Source organism: Solea senegalensis, unplaced genomic scaffold (assembly GCF_019176455.1).
Source record: "Solea senegalensis isolate Sse05_10M unplaced genomic scaffold, IFAPA_SoseM_1 scf7180000017240, whole genome shotgun sequence".
Lineage (NCBI taxonomy): Eukaryota > Metazoa > Chordata > Actinopteri > Pleuronectiformes > Soleidae > Solea > Solea senegalensis.
Window position 1 is genome coordinate 86,941 of NW_025322299.1, and position 26,122 is coordinate 113,062.

Below are 26,122 nucleotides of genomic sequence, written 5' to 3' on the forward strand. Positions count from 1 at the left end.
ATTTTATAATGTTGAGTTGCATGTGAAATGAAATCCTGCACATCCTGTGAGTATTTTTCCCTGTCAGAAACCAAATTTTTCCACTAGGTTAGCTCTCCGTGCTAACTACACTACTTACTAATCAGAAATATGCAACCACACTATCAAACGAAGACCAGAGCTGCACAAGAGTGAGCGCTCTTGTTCTATAAGAGCCTCAGTTCCAAGGCCATAAAGGTACACGGGATTTCAGACAACTGTCAGCTTAGATGAATTCAAATATGGCGTGGGGAACAGTAAACCTTACATTCAAACACATCATCCTCACTTAAACAAAGCAATTGTCCTTTGTGCAAATACTGGTCTCTGACAACCACTCCACTGCATTGAGTTATAGTGTACTGACTGCTAGACAGGTGAGTGATGTGGCAGTAGACTCGTCTCTAATAGCTTTTGGTCTGCGGCAGCCCCAGCTGTAAGATGCCAATCATGCTATAGCTCATGCCAACATGTATAAACCCACCCACACACATGCCTGAGTGATGTTCCGTTTGTGTTTTGCTGACCTCGCACAACACCCAACCACATCACTCTTATCTCAGGTCATTTGCTCAGACCTGCTTTTCATCGCTTGTCTCCTGTTAAGACTGTCATTTATTTCGGCCGTTACGTCCGTCCTTCCTCGTATCCAAGCCTAACTTCCCCGACGAAGGAAATCATAGAATATGAAGCTCCGTCTAAGCAATGTGTTCAGTGCTGGTAATGACCTGTACAAGCCTTCAATCATACACACGCTGTCAATGAATCACGGCCAAGTGAGACAGAGGCTTTCCTTTTTGTCACCTTACATAAATAAAACCTAGCATGCGCAGACATCGCATCCAAACATGCCTGTGCTCCGCCTAATCATTTTATTAAAAACAACCCTTAGTAGAAAAACCCCATATTAAAAAGTACAATATACACAAAACGAGAAACGGAAATGAGGAGAGGGTTAAGAAGATTACGATTAGGAAAATGAGACAAAACTACACAGTTTGTATTCATCAATGGAAAAGCTTAACTGGTATCATTTGACTGCTCTCTATTTCCAAACCAGTTTTCCTTTGTACTTACAACCATATGGTACATGATAGTATCACTGAATGCTGGAAAAACATTTGATTCCAAGGATCCGTTGAATGCTCACGGGGAGGTCGGAGGAGGAGGGGACTTTGAATGATGGTATTCTGCCTCCTCACTCCATAACGATTCTATTTATAAATTGAGATTTGATACCATAACCTGAAATCTCACGGTGCACCCTGCTGCCACTTGGCTGCCTATGAATGATTTATGAGAAGATGCTGAACAGTAGAGACCATTATTGTTCTTTTTTTTCCCCACCTCCTCCCGCCCTCCCTCTTCTCTCTTTCCATCACTCTACACACTGATTCTGTCAGAGAAGCAGGGATTTACACTTCATGAACTAGTATTTCTCTTGGCTCACTCACAGAAATTCCAACCAAAGTGTTGCTGTAGCCTTAAATGTCAACTTTAGGATATAAGGGTATTTGTAAAAGTTCAGTTGCTTCCTAAGGACTGTGGTCAACTCAAAGGCTCTAAAAAAAAAAAGAAGCCTCATCAGCTGACAGCCAGATGACCACGATCCATCACTTACGGTCCAATCACAGCCACTCTCTTACCAAGGTGGTCAATTTAAATAAGACTCCTCCTTCCTCACTCATTTCTTACACCAACGGTGCCTCTCACTGCAGCTTCTCACAAGAAGTGATGGCATCCCGTGTGAACAGACTTTAATTTCACCTCTGTGCTCTTGTCATTGCTTTAAAAAAACAGGTAGGCCTTATTTAGACATTGGACATTTCTGTGCATCAATCAGGATGAATTCAGTTTGGTTAATGTCCGTCAGATTAATCCATGCAATCACAGAAGAATACAAATAACCTACAACAGCAAAAACCCTTTCCACTTTCAAAGCTCCTCTGGAGTCAGTGATGAGTTCATTTGAAAGATCAGAGGAGAACTGAGACAATGCCTGACATCTGAACAGAGAGGCATCATCGCAGATTCTGGCAAGCAGTGTGCCAGGTCTGATACACAATGTAAGACTTGAGATAGTGTGTGAATGTAACACTTGTGATGCCTAGTTTGTGTCTTATCCTACGTTATGGGTACTTGACGGCCAACCGAGTTTCATTTTAAGATAATAAAGGGCAATTTCCCCGATTACCATTTACAAACAGGGAAATGAAAAATGAAAACCGACAATCATTGAAAAGGGAAAATGACAGAATGATCTTTCTGTCTTTTACCCGATTTGTAAACACCAGGTCTGGTTATAAGAATATGTGGGTAATTAAACTTAAAGTTGGCTGACGAGTAGAATGTCCTCTCACAGTAAACAGTCAAAAACAAAAACAATAATGGAAAGAAATCACAAGTGTTGCATTCCTCTAAACCTGAGAACACTTAGGCTGCCTGATGAGATGCTGTATGTGGACACAAAGCCATAGATTCTACCCTCCTCCCTGTGGCTCCTCTACAGCATAACAACAAAGATGCTCAATTTGTCACGACCCGTGTTTCCCAAGGGCAAACATGATCATAATTAAGCGTTTTGGGAAAAGGGATCCAACTGGCTGCTTTTACCTCGATGAATTTACAAGAAACGAGAAACAATGTTTTCTCAAGGAGACAAATCACTCAGCCGAGCACCAAAGCTAATGTCACCTACTAAATCAAGAAACTGCTCACTTGACACATTTTAGTTTTACTTTCTCATAAAAAGCAGCTTTTCTTTCCGTCTTCTATTTTTCTATTTTTCAGATCCACTAACACTTTGTTGACGCCTGTTCTTCTGTCCTTTTAACAACGTCTTTCAGTGTTCAGGAAAATGGCACATTTCAAGTTGCCACGTCCAAACGCTTGCTGTGTGTCTTTGCTCTAACACGTCGTTTCATCGCCACGTCTGAGAAAATTAAATATGTGAAGCTTCCGGAAAACCGCGTGCTGCAAAAAAAAAAGAAAAGAAAAGACCAGTCGCCCATCTCTCCCCTGGGAGGAATGTGCGTGTTTACTGATGCCCAATAAAGTATTCTAATGTTTGTCAGAACAGCTGATAAGTCGCACAGTGCAATATTCATTCTATAATAGGTTATGTATGGGCAGTGCAGGGAAAGCCCACACACAGGCAATTCATGTTGTGAGTGGGCAAACGTTTCAGTGGAGACAGCATTTGCAAATTACTATCTTTTAAGTTGGCAGACATCGAGTGAGAGATCTCTCTCTCTCTTGTGCTCGCTCTGTCTCTTTCTCTCCCATTTGCAGGAGAAAAGCATTTACAGTCCATACTTATGGGACTCTATTGGTCTCCGTTTGGTCCAATAATATTCGGATGTGACTCTTCCCATTGCTTTTCAATTAAATTGTTAATGAAGGTAGTGATAAATAAAGCATGGGTACACAGAACAGACTTGGCATGCTGGAGAGACAGAGACCGAGAGAGAGAGAGAGAGGGGAAGAGGAAGAAGAGGGGGGAAAAAAACAACAAACCCGCCTCTGTGCCAAAGCGAGAGGACGATGCTGGGAACACCCAGATGGTTTCATGAGCAACATTGTCTCCTTCTGTCACTTTTTGTTCTCCTGTACATTCTGTCACTCTGCAAGGGTGACACCATCTTGTTTTCATGCAAACTAGGACAGGAAAATGAGAAAGAAAGGGGTAAAAAAAAAAAACAGGATGCATGTGGATTGCATGAATAGTTAAATCTCAGCGGCAATAAAATTGGACGCTTTGATTATTGTGTTGAACAATGAGATAAGGCTATGTGTGTTTTGTCCTTTCTTTCTATTACTAGACTCGTTTCTGGGCCTATATTATATATATAGGTCTATATTGACTGTGAATGTTGGTCATTAAAACAAATTGCATTTGAAAGGTTTGGGCAATCGTTTATTTTGTAAACCAGAGTGCACATAAGTTTATTCATCTGTAGCATTCATGTTCCAGCACCTTAAACCTGCATTGGCTGATTCTGAATTTGCAAGGTTATTATAATTAATGAAAACGACTTATTTATGTTAATTTGTGTCTTTAGTCCGTTCACTATTTGATTTCTACCCTTTACACTAACTGCATCCAAGCTCAGCAGTATTATGCACATTTTGCACTTCAGGTCACTTTTCAGGTTTTATGAAACACCTGGCAAAAAACTAAAACAACTAAAAACTAGCAAAGCTGCAAATTAAAACTAACAAAAAGTCCAAACCAAATAAAAACGTATAGTAATGAAAAATCCAAAACTATTATAACCTTGGTATAAGGAAGGCATACATCAAATAAGAGTAAAATGTTTACTTTTCCTTTTTAGCTCCGTGTTCCGTTATCTGTGCGGCTGTGGTGCCTCTGTGTGCACCTGTGCGTGAGCTGCACGCCTGAGTGCGTCACTAGCAGAATTCCTTGGATGCTCAAGCAAAGCATTAGATTCCCAATGTTAGGCAAAATGGAATCTAATACAGCACTGCAGCAGCAGCGGCACTGAAGTTCAACTGACTTGTCCTGCAACTGAAAAGACGCTTGTGGTGGGAGGGCCACCGTAATTGGTTATACATCCTTGAAAAAGTTCCCGTGAAATCAATATTACTCAGACCACCATTTCCCTCATTCACTCACTCTTTCTGTTTCGTGCTCCATTCTCAAAAAAGACAATAATGTAATCCTGCAGATTTATTGTGACTGCTTTCACCCTCTCTTCCCTCCTCTCATTGTTCCTTCATTCTTCATCTCTCTCCATTAGACAGCTAATTTGATTTGCAGGCTATCCTCTCCCCTCCTTGTATGAGATAGCCAGGAGGTATCAGTAAAAAGATGAAGAGGCATAGAACACTTACACATAAAGTACCAGTGTTCCTTTATGACGCGCATTATTTATACATGGGATTTCGTAATTGCAACAGCCAATAAATCTTGTGTAATTCAAAAGTCACTGTTGTGTTGCTTTAGTGGAAGCAGGGTGCATTTTATAGCAGTGCACATCAAGTAAATCAGTGTGCATACTAACAGGTAATCTCAGGCACTGCTGGAAATATCCCCTGCAACCAGTAGTGCACAGAAATGAGAAGTATTTTTTTAGATTTCACCACATACAGCCATGATTAGACACATGTATATCAGTCAGCTCCATGCTCATTTGCACACCCACGAGGCCCCATATGCTGTATGCAATCAGTATAATTAGGTAAAATATTTTCACAGAGGGAAAACCGTAGTTTAAAAAAACAAACAAAAAAAAAGACATTCTGTTTCAAATCTTTCGAGAATGAAGTCGTAATTAATATTTGATTGTTTATGTCAGTGTTCATGATAAAAAAAAATCTCATATTACGATTTTATTCTTATAATTCTTGGATTATTCTGACTTTATTCTTGTAAAATTATGACTTTTATCTCGTAATATTGTGACTTTTTTAATATTACGACTTTTTTCTCGTAGATTACGACTTTATTCTCATAAGATGATGACTTTCATAATATTACAACTTTATTCTCGAAAGTACAAATCTTCTTTTCCTCTTCATTTTGGCCCTAATACAGTTAGGTTTTGAGTTAAAAAAAAAAATGTCACAGCACACTCTATTCTTAACATCTGAAAATGTATTCTTGTGAGGTGTGAGTGATTCCGCAATGTTGTCGCAACACAAAAGGTTCACACTACATCACACACACAGTAATACACTTGTGTCTGATTAGTGAAAATCGCCCCTTAAAAAAAAGCAAAGTGCTTTCCAGACAGACTCAACATGCTCTTTAATCTGCTTACAATGCAGCACAATGTGTGAGGCAAGATCTCAGAAAAAAATAATAATATTATGCTGTAAGTTGAATAAACCATAGGAGAACAGAATTGAATAATCAACTGTGGCTCTTCACTCAGCCCCTCGTTTCCCAACATGTGACCCGCCGTGGGCTTGCTGGATTATTGCAAACTGATTATTCTTTCAGCAGTGGAAGGGGGGACCGTGGCCTACGGCTTCCTGTAGCCCGAGGCTGCACTCCCTCCTGTGATGAAAATGAGAAAGAGCCCACATACCTGCCCAGTTTTCAGGGATACAAACAACCAAAAATCTAGTGGTCATCTTCACCGTGAAAGCAAGGATGCACATTACACGTGCCGCGCGTGCCAGGACTGTAAAATACATCCATATCGTTTTAGTGACTCCAACAAAAAGACCCTTGAAGGAGTGTGTCCTGCGTCGAAGCTCAATTCTAATATTCTTTCTTATGTCACTTCAACATAAACCTAATCATGTCGCACTTGGAAGGAGAGGAAATGAAATGGAGAATATTAAGTGTGCAGTGGGGAAAGTGAGACAGACAGAACACTGGGTGTAAGTAGATTTAATTTTTATTTATTTTTTTAGGTTTAACAGTGACACAATATTTCATAACTTGGAATGCACTATGTTTATTGCACTCAGATATTACATAACATGCTTTGTTGTGTCGAACAGAACTGCGGAGGGTCTCAGTATATGGTTATTTTAAATGTTTTATACTGTTTGAATTTCAAATTTAACATGAAAAATCTGGTGTTCATGTACAACTACAGTGTTGGGTTTTTTTTCCTCAATAAAACTTTTGTTTTTTTCTTCATTTTAAACTATTAATACACTATTTTAACATGCAGTAAATAACTGCCAGATACTGAAAGTTATTCTGGTAAAATGGGCAAAAGTTCCCTTTTATGGGAACAATAATCAGAAAATGTTGAGGCTTAGGTGTTGAAGGGTTAAAATACAGACAAACGAGAAACATGTAGTAGGGACAGTGATTCCCTCAAGCCATCTGTGGATGATTCATGTTAATCTGTATTTAAAGACATTTAGATTAATCAACCAAAGACTCTGCGACCCCCCTGCAGTATACTGACATACAGCGTATGTCTACTCACATTATAGAGCAAATAAAGATGGTTATAAGAGTGAATTAAGAAACAGTGAAAGGACAGAGAGACGGACATGGACAGATTTGGACGGGGACAAAGAAAGAGAGCAGACAGCCTGAAGAATCTCTCCCCACATAAAACATCTCTTCCAAGGCCACTCGGCCACTGAGACCGGTCTTGCTGTACCATTGATCGCAGCCATTCACTTCAGCCAACACATTGTGATTGCACTTTGCAGTAGTATTGACTTTGTGTTAAACTCCTGGCCTATCACGGACACTCACAGCGAGAGCCTCCTGCGTTTCTTCCTGCCTACCCAGCCTCACTTTCCTTCACATCCTCCCCAGTCCATGTCCAATCCTCTCATCCTGATAGATAAGAATTGTCTCTCTTAAAAAAAAAAAAAAAAACAGTTTCTTTCACATTGTAGTTGAATAAAGATATATATCTTGGGGGTAATGAAGAATTTGCAGCTGAACTGCTGATAGCATCATTCTCAGGCATTAACAAAATAACTAAGACTTCCCACTTGATCATTTGCAGATTGCTCAGTCAGGGTTTTTTTTTTAAGTACTTCTCTGCTTTCTACAATTGTGTGCAGTATGTTCCAAACACTCTTCTGCTTGTGTTTAAAGCGTGACTGGAGATCACAAAACTGCGTTGGTTGAAGCATCCACCCCCTGCTCTTCTCCACTCTATCCTAGATCACTCATTGTTATCTGGTGGTCAACTGATCTCCCTACGTGACACCTACACATCCATTCACATGACATAGTATATTTTATTAAATGCCTCCTCTTCACACTATGGATTTAAAAAGCACCACACGTTGCAACACTGAGAAGATAAGAGATAAAGTTTGTCCTTTTTTTTTTTAATGAGACACTGTTTACGGTCGCGTATCAAAAGTCTTGCCGACATATTCAAATCCTTATGAACACAGGGAATGCATGCCACTTAAATCTGGTAATGGAAAACTGTATTCACTCAATTTTTGAACGGTATCACCTCTGTGTTCGCGCGTCTCAAATTCTTTTCTCATTTCAGCCTTTTCTCTGCTGCCTGACTGTATTAGTACCTTTATTTGATATTCACAAAATGCAATTCTGCGCCATGCTACCTTCCTCACCCTCAGGGAAGTCAACACTTGTCACTTTCTCCAGAGAGAAAAGAGAAGAGCAGAATTCCCTCTACTGCTCAACAGCCGTCCAGTCCTCTGGGCAACAACTCCAGCGCCTCCCTGCTTGTCAGAACACCTCTTTGCCATGCAAATTGCTTTGTTTTCCTATGCTCTTGTTCTTCCCAAGCAACCCCCTCGAGCGAAAGGCAGTGTGGACGAGGGGAGAAAGGGAAGGAAAAAAAAGACTTTTCTTCCCATTTCAAAATTCAGCCTTTGAAACAGTTTGAGCCCATGCTGACAGCGGAAATGCTACGTCATGGTGGATTTATGACCACAGGGTCAATGGGTTCCAATGGGGGGCTTTTTGTGGTAGTGGGGTGGCCTCTTTTTAACTGGAAGGAGTGAGTGACTGATTATAGCTGGGAACAAAATTGGCGGTAGAGGTTGGTTTCGATCACGAGTGCTTTACAAGGTTATTGATTGATATGTGTTCATGAAAATAGGCAGGTGTGTGAGAGAGATATTCCTTGTCCTGTCACCAGAACATTGTTGGTCGTTTACAATAGTGTTTCTCAATCCTGGTCCTGTGGATCCACTGTCCTGCATGTTTTACTAGTTTCCATGCACCAACATGCCTGATTCAAATGGTCAGCTCATCAGCAAGCACTGCAGAAGCGTGATAACCACCCGTTCATTTGAATCAGGTGTGTTGGAGCAGGGAAACATCTAAAACATGCAGGGCAGTGGGTCCTCAAGGATTGAGAAACACTGCTTTAGAAGAATATTAGTCTACTTCCACAGTTGATTGTCAAACTTTGAAAAAGTTACTTGACCCACTCAAGTAGAAATAAACTGGGATATTTGGACATGTGACAACAGATGCTTGTGTTTTTAGCAGTTAGCTCCACCAGAGCTTTATAGCCACACACAGATTAACAGCTGAGTCCACATTTGGTTGTTACTTTGCAACCTACAGTGCAAAATCCAGAAACAGTGAACATTGGTGTCATGAGGGTCCACTCAAGAGGACAGTTTAGCTCGTTTTGTCCTCCATTGGCACAGCAAAACAACATAACCGTCTTCTTCTGACGAGTAAAGGGGGCATAGATACAGCTACACTCAAAACGCCCTCTGTTCGGCAACTTGGTAATTACCTCATACAGTCTGAAGCGCTTGTAGGCTGTATATTTCGTTGTTATGGTTTGAGTTTCCCACCCAGGTTCAAACTAATATTTAGAATTTCAAATAAATGACCTCATATTGATATTTATTTGGTAAATTTGTATCATTTTGCCCCACCACGCTTCCATCTGTCCATCTACAAACCACATCCACACATAAATAAAAGGTACGTATGTAGGGCCTATTTGCAAAACTCAAATGTATCTGCCCGTACTACTTTATTTCACTCCTTCACCACCACACTGAGTGAGTCAATGTGGTCGTGTGAGGAGAGTGGGACTAGGATCCACCTCCCTGGAGTGAGGCTGGAGGCTGGTGAGCACCTCTCCTGTCTGCCTCACACACATTTACAAGCTTAAGTGCAAACGCAGAGGTTTTTACACTTGCCTGTATTTAACCCAGGAGGAACCCTGAGGTGGAGTTGGCATCAGTAATATTCTGCAACGATGGGGCCACAAAGAGACAGAGGTATTCTCGACTGTAGAGTCAATCAACAGGCTCTAAAACAGTGGACAGTAAAATCTCATCTGAAACCAATAAACAAAAGATAGAAATGTAGTTCATGTTAGGTTTAATATGCCAATTAGTAATTGATATGATGAACTAGAAAAAATCAGTCATTTAGTAAGCTTATGATTTGAATGTTGTGAAGGAGGACAAGGGATAGGACAAGATGGAGGCAGATGATCCACTGTGGTGACCCCTAAAGGGAGAAGCCAATAGCAGAAGCAGAAGATCGTATAAGAGGTAAACACTTGGATACAGTGTTTTGGCCAGGATATCATTACTATACTAGAAGCCATAGCAAGCGTATAGTTGCTAGGGTTTGGACAGTAGTAGGGAAAACATTGTGGTGCAGTGACAGATGGACAAAATCACAATGAAGGGTGTGCAAAGCAGCAGAAGATACACCCACAATATCACATCTACATGCCATCAAATGTCAACCATGACATGCAGCTAATCAACAAAAATGCTTTTTATTTCTCCTCACAGAATTGTTGTTCCGAAAGACGACTTTCAGTAGGTCTCTGTCTCATGCTCTGCCTTTCTGTCTCTCTTCTATAGTGTGACTATGATTATAGTGCCATAGGACGCCCCACCACAAACGTGACTTGGATAGCAACGCAGCCCGTTCCCACACTTGGTGTGCTGGGTACATATATCAGCGACTCATCTCCGAGACACAGTCTCCAAGGTCCCTCAATGTGAGACGTGCCATTACGTCTCTGTCGCTCTCCCTCCCTCCCTCTCCCTTTCTATGCTTGAATACTCGGATGTCACTCCTCTTTGGTTTCATGTGCAGATGTCACTTCCTTTGGTATTGTTTCAAGGAGAGTATGGTGGTGATAACTGTAGCCAACACGCTGCATCAATGTCAGATAAGACAATGTAGTCTAACATCGGGATGCCCTCTGTTGCTTAAAAATAGCGATATCCTGCTGCTTAGCTGTGCAAATGACTCAAAACCGAAGAAAAGCGGTGGTTTAACACAATGAAAACATAATTAAACATTAAACAATGCTTAAACACGCCGCTGTATTCACCTAAATGTCCTTCAGCCAAGCTTGTTGCGTACCTCTAAGCAGGTGCTGTCTTGATCAACAATTCAGTTGTCATAAACACAGGCAGTGAAGCAGAGCCACCTTGAGCAATGAGCTATTAGTCACTGTGGTGGCCGTGTAGACACTTAAAATGAGACAAGTAATGAGGAGTAAATATCAAGACTTGGTTTAAACCCATATTTTCTTAGTAAATAAATATACCTGCCTAAAATTGTTTATGAGCATCTATCCAGTAACTGTCAAGGGAGTACAAAAGCCTGTCTTATATGGCTGAAGAATAAATCGAAATTGTATTGAAATCAAATCGCAGGAGGAGCAATATTTGTTGAAGTCAAAATATGTGTCAAAATATCGTATGAGATGAATTATTGCCTTGATCCACACACATCTTATTCTATAGACTGAAGAGAACATCTTTAACAAGAGAAAACATCTTTCTTTTAACATTCCCGCAATTGCAATTCCTGTCAAAATAATCACAATTAGCGCAAGCACAGTGGCAAATTACACTGACTGATATTTTATTAACATTAAATTGAACGTTACATGGTTATGTTCCACCTTCCTCGCTAACTTTACAATAGAAAGAAATTGGTCAACTGTTCACTCACAATTATATGTATATGTACATGTATACAATATCTATTATGCATGAGTACTTTTATTCAATTAGACTCCCAAGTTAAGCAATCGAAATATCACCTCTGTGCAGCACGGAGCACAGATGTGGGTGTTGGTCTTACTGGCCTTCAACTGAAGGAAAATTAATTACCAAGGGTCTGAGTCAATCAGCCATGGATTTTCAATTACTCTTCGAAAGGCGGCAATGAAGCAGCCTCGGCTGTGAAATATGCCATAGAGAGGTTTGAGAAAACAGGAGCCGCTGTGGAGATCATTCCAATGAACTGCCCTCAACACAGGTTGAATTTTTCAGTGATGGCATCAGAGCAAGAGAAAGAGAGAGGGAAAGAGAGAGAGATCTTGTTGTGGAGTAATACAGAGTTTGCTACAGAGAGACCTCGCTCAGTCTTTTTCATGGCCTCCCTCCTTCCCTCCCATCTCTCCCCAGCTCTCTCCTTTACTCTCTCCGACTTTTCAATTTTCAGAGACCTGCAGGGGCCAAAAGGCTGGCTCAAAGAAGACTGTAAATTTTTAAAATTCCATCTCCTGGGTCGTGAGGGAGACATGGCCAGGGTCTGAGGTGGGCTGGCACTCAGACATCAAGTAACATGAAGGACCCCTGAGCATGATAACACCAATCACTGAATACCACTCCAACCTTTTGCTTTCTGCGGGGCAGTGTTACACTTCTGCAAAAATGACATTGTGCTAAAGAGGTTTAGGAAAGGAAGAGAGAGGGATTGGATTGGAGTGCTCCGTGTACATTTTCAAGCATTTTCTTAAAATAATGAAAAACATGAATTGAAACACAAATGAATTGCGATACATCAAACAAGAACTAGAAAATTGCACCGACATAGCAAAGAATCATATGAGCAACTGGTTATGTTTTCTAGACACATAAATAAATGTTAATCAATTTGCCACTATAATGGTTAACAAAACAATTAGCAACAGTTTCATGGTAATGTATTCCAGATTGGCTTCTTAAATGGTTTAGGCACTAACACCAACTTTAATTAAGGTTCTGAAAAGAGCAGAGTTTTGGTTCAATATATTGAAAAATAATGGACTTGAGGCACGGAATGGAGGGGGTGTTAATTAACATTTGCCTAAACTGTGATGTTTCCCTCAACTTGACCACAGGCACTTCATGATGTAAAAAAAAAGAAAGAAAAATAGTTAACCTAAAGCCAGGCACACATTTACAACTTTCAAAGTTGTGGCAGCGATGTGCAATTCACACTCCACAGCTTGCAAGACTCATACGGAGCGGTCACACTCCATGACTGACTGTCAACAGGTCCCCTCCACCAGATGCAGCCTGCGACTAGTATTTCTAGTTGCCCTGTGTAATCTTAGAAATACTTCTGAGATGTGTGAAAGTGGGCAGAAATCACACCTGTGTATCTATCACCAATGGTCTCTTGCCCGCAGTGACTGGAAAATCACGATTAATAAAAACTGGTCAGTGGATTTGATCGTCGTTGCTGAATTTGTTCTGCAGACTGCAGCACCCCGTTTACAGACAAAGGAGACTCAGCTAAATGCTGATAAGGAAAAACTTTAGCCCCATAATCTGCAAATATCCGTTTAGACAAGCAGAGGCGTGTGTTCAAAGGTTCACTGCTTACCCCCATAATTACACCAATTAAGCTGATTACTCCCACTGTTCTCTGCCAGTGGGGGGAAAGGAAGTAATGCGACAACAGAGCAGGAAAGCAAAGTTTACCTCTGCAGGATAAACATCCAGTCCAAATAAAACATCTACCTAGGCCCATGTCTGCTCCATCTTCCCTTTCTCAGCCTGACAGATCCATGAAAGTAGGTTGAAAAAGAGGAGGAGGTTGGATGAAGAGGGCGAGGCGGAATTGTTCAGGAAATGAATCAATGGACAAAATAAATATTTCCCACTCACCAGTGATGCACTGTTGCCTTTTGATAGCCTCTATCAAACTCTCAAGTAGTCTGTGATAAGTCTCACGTTCTTTATCACGCTGTGAATATCACACTGGGATGGATGAGAGGAAGCTGGACGAGTCAAATCAGCTGCGTTTAGGTCGCTAGAAACCATGTTAAGAGTGAATCTGAGTTTTTTACATTTCCAGGCCCCACTGCAGGCTCGACTCTGTGTGTGGTGTTTGCAGTGTGCCCTAATGATGGCGCAGAAAATGTCAGGATTATTATTGGTCAAGTCATAAGCCAGATTAAATGCACTGTGTGTGTGTGTGTGTGTGTGTGTGTTCGTGTGCGAAAGAAGAAAGTACCACTGGTTACTTTCAATTATGTCCTTATTCATATTTAATGGTGTTTATTGGAGCTAAAGGTTAGTGGTGGTGTGTTTATGTGTATTTCCTAACGCTACAGGAGGCAGCTGGCTTCCTGCTGCCAAGTCTGTGCTGTCTTTTTAAAAATGCACAACGTTCCACCACAGGAAGCGGTGACCCCCTGGGCGTTAACCTATTGAGCGGTAAATATCAGGTAACATGGTGATTGAAATTCCACATCTCATGAGCTTCCTCTTCCTTCACAACCTTCTATGGTGATCCTCGAGCACCAACACAACTGTAGCGCCTTTATTTAATGAAATAAATCCATTAAGCGCCAGTGAGAACGCGGAGCGCCGTATTGATTTCCCGTGCGCGCGCGTATGAGCTCGAGCTCCGTGTGTGCTGTACGTCATACCGCAAATGAAGACGCGACGCCTGTGATGGATTCTGTTTGAACAAGGAGATGAAGAATGAAGAAGTGGCTTGAAAGGCCAAGTGCTGGGGATGTGTGTGAATAATATTCTTCCTGCATCCCCCCCCCCCAAGACTTACGCCACAAGCTTTCTGAAGGAAAACTCGAGGTCCATATTCTTTACGGTCTCTTTCAAACATTTGTTACAGGATCTCAGTACCTCACTAATCTTTGAGAGAACTGTAGATAATTCCTTCACTTAAAGTTCACTGCTGTCTCATGAGCATAGCTGCTCTGCTTCCGCCTTCCCTCCATCAGTCGTGATGTAAAATGCATGACTCGGTGTCTCCACGGACACAAAAACAAGCCACGGCTACAGTGACAAAGAGTGAGAGTTGTGTGGAGCTGAGAGGCTTAATCAACATCGTCCAAACTCATCGTACAACTGAATTTGAATTTGAAAATGTACACACTACAGCTTTAAGGAAGATGAATAAATCCCGGGTTGTCACTGTGATCAAATTTTTCATGCAGAATGGACTTGAAAGCCCCGTCATCCAGTTTATGCAAAAAGGACGAGAGCCGCCGTTCAGGTAAAGCACCGCAGGACGGCTTTGAACTGCAATTTAAATATCATCCTCTCAAACTGCAGGTGTTGGCATTAAATATTAGAGTGAACTCACTGAATGCAAAGCTGCAAGTGTTCAAAAAGAACAAATGCAGGTAATTAGTGGATATGTCAAAACTTGAATAAATAAATGATGTATGATTCTACAACTGTACAAGCTGTCATTACAGATTACCGGTCATTTTACTGTTACTGTTTCTCGTTGTTTTAATGCTTTTCCAGTTTCAGAAGCAGCAGGAAACAAAGTCAGCCCGGCAACTGGTTTGCTTTTACCGTGTAGGAGGGTGAGTGTACTGTAGAAGGAGAGAGAGTTGTCAATCATTTTAAAGTAGTCCACACATTTGTAACACTGTGTTTTCCTCAAAAATGTATAACCTCAGTTAAGGAATCACAAGGAAGACGATAGTCAAACACACACTAGCTTTCAATAATGAGAATGCATCTACCTCGTGTCTGTGTGAGCTGATGTTGTTGTACCATATATACACTCTGGGCTCAGTGCTGACAAATATTCAACCTTACTTTTCCAATTTCTCTACTGCTCTACTGTGGTACCTACACCTGTTTGTGTGTCTTTTGTGCAAATGACTACAAGCTGCGTTCACACAAAGCATTACTCACGTGATTTGCGTGACTGGATCACTTTTGTTTACTCACACGTGTTGCCGATGTGCGTTGCCCATGATGCGGCCAACGAGAGATTCCTATCTACTTGTGTCTCAGCATCGACTTTGCATGTAATGCATGTCTTTTTTTGTAATTTCTACAAAGTGATTGCATCTTAAATTCACTTGTGCATTTTTATTGGTCTACTGCAATGTATGTCTGTGTGTGTTTTCCAAGGACAGACTGAATCCACTCTGTACTAATGAGGTAGCTGTGCTGCTGCTGCTGTGCTGTCTCTCAGGCCCTTCTACTTGTAGACCACTAAAAGGTTTGAATTAAAATTTCAAACAGAGCAGTGCTGCCTGCATCTCAGGACATTTATATATATATATATATATAGTAAATATATATATATGAAAACACACTTCGTATAACTAGTCATGAGTCATATAGTTTTGTGCTCTGTTTAAGGTGGAAAAACTGTGTTCTTACATTTGTTCTTTCAAGTTGCCACCATCTTAAGTCTACAACGAAGTTTAAGTTCCTCACCATCAGTGGATAGAGGTTTGAATGACATACAGTCCTGTGTGTGGACAGTGATTTTTTCCAACCCCTGTTTCTGCTGCTACACAACAGATTTAATATTCCGGGACCATACGGTCATCCAACATGTTTGTAGCGGTTATTTGGATGTTCAGTTTTAATATCACACCAAACAAAAGTGTGTTTTTGAGCACCTGCTGTGATGCAAATGCCCCCAATACTCATGCTGCATGTGTAAATGAGCCACACTCTGGTAAATTTATCGTTGCAATGAAGGACTTAATGTATGCTGTCCCCATGCGATGTGAAGGACAGCACCTTAGACAAATGGTCTGGCGTATAAACAATATGACGGCACCAGTTAGGAACCTTAAATAAAAGTGAAAGGGCTGTCATTTGAAAACACCCACGTATAAAGAAACTGCTCCGTCATTTTTCAAAGTACACATCATGCGACTGATTTGCATGTAAATGTGATGCTGCAGCTACAAAGCAAACGATAAATCTCCTCCTGACAAACTTTGCAGTAAAAACGGATCGTAACGCAGCACAAAGCCTGTAAAGCACGACAATTCATGAAACCGTTTCCATGTTAGCGCAATTACAATATGGGAGCTTCTTGTGCCCAACCTTTCACCACATCTTCGCCAGGTTCGTGCCGACAATGGTTTCTACAGGACTTTGGGAAGGAATCCCCATTTTATTAGAAGTGAGATTTGGGAGAAGAGGAAATATGGGTAAAGATAAAAAAATACAGGAGAGGCAGATAAACCTGACAGGGAGGAAGACAAACGTGTGCACAGGTGCAAGGCTATGACTGTCTGTCTGCATGCAAACCAAACACACACATCCCTGCCCTCTGCATCTGCCGCATGTATAGGCGTGTTCATTTATCAACATGAACAACTGTCTCTATGAGTCTCAGCCTGAATAGTGCAGCTGTTCAAAGAGAACACCGCCTGGCAGTGGGATTTGTCATTTCAGAGGAAAAGGTGTTCTCCAATTATCTTGGAGAAGAAAAACAAGTCTTGACTTAACATATTTCATCGCTGTAGTTTTGAAAAAAGGCAAAGTAAAACTAGACTGATAAGGACTCACATAATGTCAATTGAGCAGCTGCGCTAAATAATTTAAATAGTACTTGATTGTTTCCATGTTTGGGGGTCACTGTAATCAAAGTGTCCAATTTTTTATTTTTATGAAAATCCAAATAAAATACAATCTCATTTAGACGTATTACGCATAACATGCGCAATAAGTAATTGATATGATTGCACTCTCTTTTTCTTACTATGCCTTACCAAAAGGGTTCTAGAGGGTCGTCGTAGCAAGGCTGCACGGAAGCTGCCGTGACGTAGTTTTTATACTCAACACAAACACAAACTGGCGACGAGCAAAGCAGTGGTTTTCATTAAAATCGGTGAATTAAAAAGATTAGTTCTGACACAGTCACTGAACTAAAATACGGCTGAACGGGGTTGTGATTCGGCTCACGATAGCTGGCTTTCAGCAGTGCTGTCACTAAATACACCAGAGATTTTTTAGATTTCCTCGCTAAATGTAGATCAACGCAAGCCTTCAGGATTTTTTTAAATGATCTACAGTTCGGCATCGTTCCTGTGTTCCTGATTCCTGTGGCCGCAGTCTGTCGACGTCACATTGGCTCAGCTCGCTTGGACCCTCGCCAGAGCAGGTACTAAAAAAAGGTACTATCACTAATGGAACAGCAAATAAAACCCCTGGTAGAGTCGAGCCGTGCAGAGCCGTGCTAGAACTTTATCGTGGAAAAGCATCATTAGAGCCGGCTTATTCTGATAAAACAGTAAGAAGTGATAAAAGAGCTAAGGAATGTGTGATAACTCAGAAATACTACGTACGTGAGACTTAATGCAATTTCTACATGTGGAGATTGATTGGAAATTTTTTTTTAAATGTACTTAATGTCAAATTAAGTTATGACCAATAATTAGACAATTAGTGAATCACATACATATACATACACACACACACACACGCACCAGGCATATATATATCTCTCTCTCTCTATATATATATAGACCTGTTGGAGACATAACTGTCATTTTCTTATCGTGTTTATGTAACTTAACGCTGCAATTATATCTTTGGAGACAAAGTGGATTCCATTTGCAGCAGCAGACTGAAAAGAGAGGTATTCAATGACTGCACCAACAGGGAGTGAAAATAGCATTGAGCTCAGTATCAACCTCAAGGAGGCTTAGCGCTTCCGCATTCTGATTCCCAGATAAAGTGAAAGGGGATCGTGTGGAGGGAAAGAGAGACAGAATGGAGTGACACACAGGAAACGGAATTTAATCAAGTAAGGAGGTGGAAGGAGTCGCCCGGGCTCTCTCTACCTGGATTTATTGTTTGTAACACAAAACAATTTGATCAGTTTGAAGATTTAGTGCGCTGAACAGGAAGCCACTGAGTGAACTGAGGAGAGACGAGTCTGTGGTGTTGAAGTAAATACTGCCGTCATGAGCAAAGCTTTCGTTTGGTACTTTGAGACTAATAATACTTTCATTTATGCCACAATTTTCCTACACGGAATACAACTCAAAGTGCAAAATAATAAATCCTAAAACATAAGAAACCACGGGAAAAGATGAAGCGCACAAATAGGTCATTAAGAATATGGCAACGAAGGTACTTCAGAATGTTGTTTAAAAGCATTTTGTTGTTTCAAAAGTGAAACAACAAAAAGAAATCCACTAAAAAGCAGATTTAAAAATAGGAAAAAGAGTCTGTCATTGTGTTTACACGTGTGCATATATTAGCTTTAAATTCACCTATGGGCTAATTCACGATACCACCATATGTCATGACTGTAAATATACACTATGCAGGGAGTGTTGAGAGAAGAAAGACAAGGAGGAGAGAGAGAGAGAGCACTCAAGAGTCTCTCTCTCTCCATTTCCTCTCTCTCGCCCACTGTCCTCTTGGCAGACATCTAGCAAGATCTCTCTCTGTCTCTCCCTCCATGAAGGGGAGTTGATGTTTCAGATATTAGTGAGCTGTGTCAGACAGTTAAACTGCGCTTTATCGATCCTAAGCTTCAGTCTTTCCAAACAGCCGTTATGGTTTTAATGGCTTGTAATGGAGCCGGGTCCTCTTTGAGGTCCAACTGCTCAGTGAGTCCACCCTTGTTTTTTGACAGCCATGTTTTTTCAAAGGATCCTCTTAAGGCTGGCCGCACAGAAGCCAAGTTCCGACACAATTTCTTTTTTTAGGTTGACGAGAAACCCAACTCTTTGATGACATTAAAATGTGGCGATGGAAAGACTGTGCTGTGATATAGAGCAGCTGAAACAAACTCAAACAACGCTGTCTCAGGTGGGATCACGACGTGACAAAACACTAACATCTAAATAATCACGGAAGAATAACCTCACTTGAGGAGCTCTTCACAGCTTATTTGTTAAATACAGCGGAAAAAGCTTCTTGTCACAGACAAACTGTGAAACTACATCAATGGACAACTGAGACTCAGAGTTACTATACAAGACTGTCTCAAATCAGGCTGGAAAATCACAGAAACATAAAAACATCTTCTTTTCCACATTTTCTTGTTAATTTCCTACAAGTAATGTTGATTATTAAAAAAAATATTCTAGATAAAGTTGTCATAACAGTAGTCAAGTGGATCCAATCACGCTAAAATACACTATTTGGAATGGTTGGGTTCGGTACGGGACGTATTATTTTTTATTTAATTAGAAATATAACCAAAATAATAATCCGTTCAATTTTTCCAGTACCCTTCTCTTGGGGTACCAGAGTAACGGAATGGTACTGTACGGTTTGAGCTAGAACCACGACAGTCAGCTGACAGAAAAGCGTTACTCTCAGTCTATTCTCGAGCAAAGTTTGACGTCTTCCCGAGACAAGAAGCCACAGACAGATGACATGACCATGACCAGTAATGGTACTGTTCTCAGGCCGCTCCAAACCGCCCAGTACCGTGGCTTCGTGCGCGGTTATTCTGTATCTAGCGTGATGTGGAGTTCTGATCAGAGAGAAATCCCCCACATTTGCATTTGCAAATGAATTGTATCCCTGAGAGGCCGAAGTTGATATGTGCTGTCTGACTTTCTCAATTATTAAATGCTGCCTCCTGTCGTCGCTTGGATCAGTGTTTCTGATTCCTGGTGCTGGGGACCCACTGGCCTACATATTTTAGAGGCTTCCTCGCTCTAAAACACCTGACTCAAATAAATGGGTCGTTGAGCTGACCGCTTGAATACGGTATGTCGGAGCAGGGAATCGTCTAGAACATGTAGAACAGTAGGTCCCCAGGGCCAGGACTTGAGAAACCCCTGCTTTAGATTACATTTGTTCTGTCAAAAATGATTTCATTTTTTTTTTTTACTTTGTCTTCCTCCAAAATGCAAACTAAAAGGGGTGTAAGTTGCTTGTGCTTATGATGGCAAATTCATTTAGGTAGAGCTAGATACCATTTATTAGTGGCGTGTTTCTTTGTTTGAAACTGTATATCAAAAATTGTACACACCCAGCAAGCTCTTCAAAGTGTTATGGGCTCCATGACCTAAATAAGAAATATCAAAGCCTGTAAACCCCAAAAGACAAACTAGGAGAAAACCAGGATTTGGGGCTACAGGAAAAAAAAAAATATATCTTCACAAGACATGTAAGATAAAAATCTGTAAGAAACACCAAAAGCCAGCTCAACGTGTCTAATGTGTTTTTTGCTACTGGTGGCAGGCAGGTCCCGTGTCATCATTAGCGAGGATGACGCGCTGCTTTTCTTTTTTACTCTTCACCCTCCTCCACAAAACTAACCTGCGGGAATGATATAACGCTTGAACGCATGGATGGAATTCAGCATATAGTCTTCTTGTATTCATTCTGAATTGTCTCACAGACCTTGGTGTCAAAGACGTGCCAGTGGTAAAAAAAAAAAAAAAATGAAATAATGAGAAGGCTGTTTCCACTTGTTGTTGAACAGAAACAGAAATGGTTCGTCGACGCGCTTGTTGTAACCGAGGGCCTCAGAACCAGCATGTTTATTCAATATATGACACCAACAGTTGCAACCACTTAACGGGTTGTATTCAACAAATGTTGCTAATTAGCTAATGACTGTGTTTCCTGTCAAATGGCGTACATTCGGCACTTCGAATAGGTACAACAGTGTGCGTGTGTGTGTGTGTGCGCGTGAGCTCAGCTTCACAGTACATGCTGGTGCATTCCACAAGTGCAGGCAACATTCATGCCTAAATAATTCAGTGTAATTAATATTTTCCTACAGCTCTTTCAACTTCTTTTTTTTCCCTTCTGCAACAGAAGAGAAATAAATGGTGACAAACTGCATAAGAAAGAAGAATATTGGTATAATAATTTTTTTTCTTACACCTGTTAAGAAAAATACACTCCACCAGAGGCATGATCTTGAAATCTGAAGCCAAATGTTTCAACAGATTTTGAACTGGTTCAGATACATATGAGGAAACCCCTTCCCCCTTTCCTTCAGGAATAGTCTAGAAGCTTTGAGACACTGTGAAATGTTGACCTAATTGCCAATCTTAGAAGCCTCCTGTTTTTTCTTCCATGCTGTGCTGCACTCGTGGAAAAAGAAACAAGCAAACACACACACACACACACACACACAACTGAACCTTGCGCCTCACACAACAACACACATGAGAAATATGCTGTACCGTGACTGCTTCCGATTTCAAACCTTTCGAGAAGTTTATATAACTTTCGGTTGCCAGGTTGCGCAACCAACACGCCCTCACTCACTCACTCACTCACTCACAGCACACAGACACAGTGAACTTGAACTTTACTCATTATGTTGATTTATAATGATCTGTTTGTGATGCTCAAAGCATCCGTGCCCTTGCACTCTGAGATTTTAGCCTAAACTTTGGGAAGTCATGAAATATTGATACGGAACACAGGAGGATTTGACGTAAGTGAGGCCCGAATACTGCAGAGCTCGGCATCGCATGTTTTATTGAAGCAGCCACTGTAGCACTCAGGGAGAGTAAGAGAAAAGAAAATGGGAGAAAAAAAGACGGCCATAAAATATTGTGGAGGATTTAGCAGAAGAGAATGCTGCACTCGAAGGTGGCACAGATGCTATTTCTTGTGCCTAAATTGCCCGGTGTAACGAAGCACTGACAATCAATACTGCGAGAAAAGAAGAAGAAGAAGAAAAATGGGCTTAGTTAACAGATAAATATATGTCCAGGTCATGACAATAATACTGAGGGCAGCATCCACTTTTTCCTCCTCCTAAATAATAACTTCAATATTCATTGTCCCTGAAAGATGAATTGAGCTTTACACTAAAGGCCCGAGAGACATTTTAGTGAAATATCAAAGCTATGACACAAATACAAGTGTCTGATTTTCTAGTCGACTTCCGACGCATCTAAATGCTCCAATAACTTCTTGAAAGTCATTAAAGACTGAAATTTGTGGGACAATTCAAATCAACTTATATAAATCATAATCTTTCTTTCTGTCGTCTTCTTCTTTTCCAAATTACAAGAGACTGAATGACGAGAAGCATCATTTTACATTACACAATCGACATGGCTGAAAATGAACAGTGCCATCACTGATAAGACTAATTGGTGAGAGGAGAGGAGAGGGGCCAGCAACTGATGAAAAGGTGGGAGAGGTCTATATCCTGGCACTCAGTGAGCCATTTGCAGACAACAGACACCACTGCCGCAGTAAAGAAAGTGACTTTTTGAAAGCAAGAACGTGGTAAAGTGAGCAACATGTTGGCTGGGTACAGATAGTGTACATGTGCATGCTTTAAAATGCTTTCTGGTATTATTATTGTTCATGCAAAGATCAAGGTTTATCAATACGGACAGTGGCGTGGTGTATGATTAAATCTCACGCCAGCTCAGACCAGGGGGCCTCATTTAGAAAACTGTGAGTTGATACGCCTGAAAAGTTGCCGTACATACGCAACACAGAATGTGCTTACGCAACAAAGAAAATATTTTTAAAACCAGACACGTCCTTTGTGAGTTTCTCTTTATAAATCACAATCAACTCGTAATGTGGTGCGGCTTCTGCAGGCTTCAGGTAACGCACATACTTGATGATATATAGTCAGAAGAACCAAGATCAGTAAAAACCAAATCTGCCCTCCTGGCAGCCTGTGTCCAAGTGGAAAGGGAACTTGGCTTGTAACCGGAAGGTCGCCAGTTCAAGTCCCCACCAGTGTGGCAGCCCACTGCTCCTAATTCTAGGATGGGTTAAAATGCAGAGAATAATTTCCCTAAGGGGATTAATAAAGTACCTAAAAATAATAATATTTACCTTATTATCCTCGAGGGTGCGTCTCATACCACAAAAGTATTTAATAATGACATAATTTATTTAAAAATGTACTTTGTTATAGCGGATATCTTGTATACATTTGTTTATTTGGGTTTAAAAAATACGGCTCGCCCCTGTGTGCACATAAAATCTTGTTGTAAACAGTAATAATTTAATGTATTTTTTTTACACAGTTTAAACAGTTTCTGGTTATTCATATTTTTTTCATCTTTATTTCATTTTTTTTATAAATCCCAAACTTTGCGTAGAAATTGGCGTGCGCCTTCTTCTGTGCCCTGGTGGACGCACGTTTGAAATCTCCGTGGACTCGCAGTGCAATGTGTGACTGTGTGGATTTACAGTGAAATTATGTTCTGTATGCAAAATGTTGAATTATTATTATTATGGTTAAAAATATCATAACTGTAATAATAATAATAATGATAATAATCTGCATTAATTTAATTTTTTATGTGACGTCATCACTTTGGCCTGTGAAATTCTGTAAAATACGTGAGCAGAAAATAAAGAGCCACATCTCAGAGCCACACAGAGGAGGAGTATCAAATATTTATTTTTGGCTACATAGGTAATTCAGTAGGAGAAACTCACGGCACTACATAGATGTTCTATTATTTCTTTAATGCTCTTGTTAGATTTTCCTTTTAGGGCATCATTTATTGCAAACAGAGAGCGACTTATGTCGGTAATTACCCGGCTGTTTTTAATCCTCAGAATCCAGGGGTCTTGGATGTGGAGATGAAGGACATGAACCGCTCTCTGTGCTGGTTTCTGACCACACGACACGTCTGATTAAAAATCAAGAAATGTCTATGGTGTGTGTGTAGGATCTGCGTTAATAACAAATTCAAAATATTCAAACTCTGCAGATTTCAATATTTGCCATTACCTGGCTCAGACTCAGGCGGTGCAGACTCTGTGTCAGTGACCGGCTGTACCTTAGCAACACGCTTTTCGGTGGCTCAGCTTGTCAAAACCATTACGGTTGACCGCAGCAGTGATTTCTCTCCACCCTGTTGCTTTCCGACTTCCTTTGATTCCACTTTTTAGGCTGACAAAACAGAATCACCTCGTTATTTTTGACGCTTATTTTCAGCTTCAGAGGCTGTTCTTCTTGGGTCGTATTCCGCGTCTCTGTGTCGTAACACTCTAAGGGACGAGGTCTCAAAACCATGAATATATTGGGGGGCATGGTATTCAAATTACGATCTTTTTCAGCCGCCGCATTTATCAAAGGCAGATCAGGCTTGGCTGCAGATGGGTTTGTTTCATGAATCACACGTGAGACTTGGCATGATGTGGTGATATTTACACCTGAATCTGCACCAGTTGCTACACAAGTTTGACAAATGAGGGCCATTGTCTTGTGGAAATAAAAGCACAACAATCAGTGGCATTTGTTAGTGATGGCAGCTCACAAACACAGCTGGGTCTTGCACGGTTTCACTGACTTTCATTTTCATGTCAATAGCGTGTCTCTGTATCTGCTCCTGTCTGTCTGTTCCTCCATTGTACCCTCACCCCACTGCTTGTCATCAGTCCACTGGCCCTGGCAGCCCCCATCTTAATGTGCAGTGGCAGTCATTGAAGCAGGTGTACACTAGGGCTGCAGCGATTAGTCGACAAAAATCAATACTAAGATGGGTCGCCAACAAATATAATTGTCGATAATTGTCGGTGAGCGAGAGTGAGACATCTCGCTGTCTAACCCAGTGGGAGGCATCAACTACAAATAAAGAAACACAGCACTAGTACCAAAAACAACTAAAACATTGAGAGTGACATTTGAGTGGAAGATTATTTTTGTTGAGTCTTTCAGAAAACTGACTTCATTAGGCACCAGCACTGACTGAATATTCATTTTTAAGGAGTGGATGTTCTCCATTCTACCTCCACTGAATCTACCAGCTGTTTTAATGTGGAAATGAGTCTGGCCAATTAAAATAACCATCGCTATTTCCTTATTACCAACTCAACTCTTGCAGATGGCATGCTCTGGCTGGGTGATACATGTGTAGGGTGACAGAATTCCCAGATTCCAGCAGATATGGCTCACTAAACACAGTGGGGTGCAGGATTCAACACTTTCAATCATCTCCCTCTCCCTCTGGGTTTCAGGGAGGTTCAGTCAATCGCTGACTACTTCCCATCACAGGTGCTGTCAAAGCAGAGAGTTGTCCATCATAAAAGCACTTGTATGGGCTGCATCTCAGACATAAATACACACACACACGCAATGAAAGTGGGCTCAACAGCTTAACAGAAACAGCTTTTACACCATTGCTGATCTAAATACGGTACTTTATTGTTTATGGCAGCAGCGATTGCTTGGCGTCTGATATTCAGACAGCGTCACATTGGGGATCAGGCCCAGATACATTTGTTGGTATTGGTCTGTATTTATAGGGAAAAAAGAGCCTGGTTGGTTAAGTGCTTCGGAGAACTCACTGTGCCCAGCAGTGTGTTCTGCTCAGCAGAAGATTGGTACTGCACTTCTCACAGGTAATCACTGCCAAACAAGCCAATAAATAAAGGGGGAGGGGACACGCACACACGCACACCCACACACACGCACACACACACACACTACCTAGTTAAGAGAATTTAAACTTCAACTCTGACATGAACCTCTTTTTTTCTTTTTCAGATTCAGCAAACAGCAAAAGGAAGAGAACAGACATACAAAAAAATAATCATCTTTCATTCCTTCATCCTGCTGATCTTTTCACTCTTAAGTGACCCTGAAAAGAATGCAACCAAAAATGGACACGGATAAAAAAGAGAAAAACTGCAGTAATTGGACGCAAAAAAAGAAAAGAAGAAAAAAATGATACATGATGTGACAGTCAGTTCAAAATGCAACCACTTGAATTTATGTTATCTCTTCCGAGCACAAGCC

At 40.9% G+C, this 26,122-nt stretch overlaps 1 protein-coding gene across 3 annotated transcripts in view; it reads right to left on the reverse strand.

The window, feature by feature from the left end:
- The window catches only part of gabbr2 (gamma-aminobutyric acid (GABA) B receptor, 2), a 158,240-nt gene that overhangs the window by 79,500 nt on the left and 52,618 nt on the right, over positions 1–26,122 (reverse strand). The gene's annotated exons all lie outside the window — the stretch shown is intronic.